Source organism: Bison bison, unplaced genomic scaffold (genome assembly GCF_000754665.1).
Source record: "Bison bison bison isolate TAMUID 2011002044 unplaced genomic scaffold, Bison_UMD1.0 scf7180017864468, whole genome shotgun sequence".
Lineage (NCBI taxonomy): Eukaryota > Metazoa > Chordata > Mammalia > Artiodactyla > Bovidae > Bison > Bison bison.
Window position 1 is genome coordinate 4153555 of NW_011495029.1, and position 499 is coordinate 4154053.

Consider the following 499-nt stretch of genomic DNA (forward strand, 5'->3'; position numbering starts at 1 on the left):
AATTTTGTTTTGTACATTTTGGCTGCAGTATTGGTGGTAGAATATACTATAATATGGATCATCTCTACTTCTGTATTTATTTATTTATTACTAGACCTCAACCACAGTCTTCTTTCCCCCTTCCACCTCTCTTTGCCTGTAGGATGTACTGTATGTAGTCATGCACTTTGTATTAATATATTAGAAATCTACAAATCTGTTTTGTACTTTTTATACTGTTGGATACTTATAATCAAAACTTTTACTAGGGTATTGAATAAATTTAGTCTTATTAGAAAATAAAAGAGGCTGTTTGTGGCTTTGTTTGAAAGGTGTTCTTAAGTAAGAATAACTAATACTTTTGGCCCTCACAGGTGTTACTCAGTATAAGCACTTAGTATTGTAAGAAGCCATAAAGGAAAAAAGTCCTCTTTACCAAGAAATACAGACTTTAAAATACAGATCTTCTCTACTTACCTTAGGATTACACCCCAATAAACACAAGTTGAAACCACTGTAA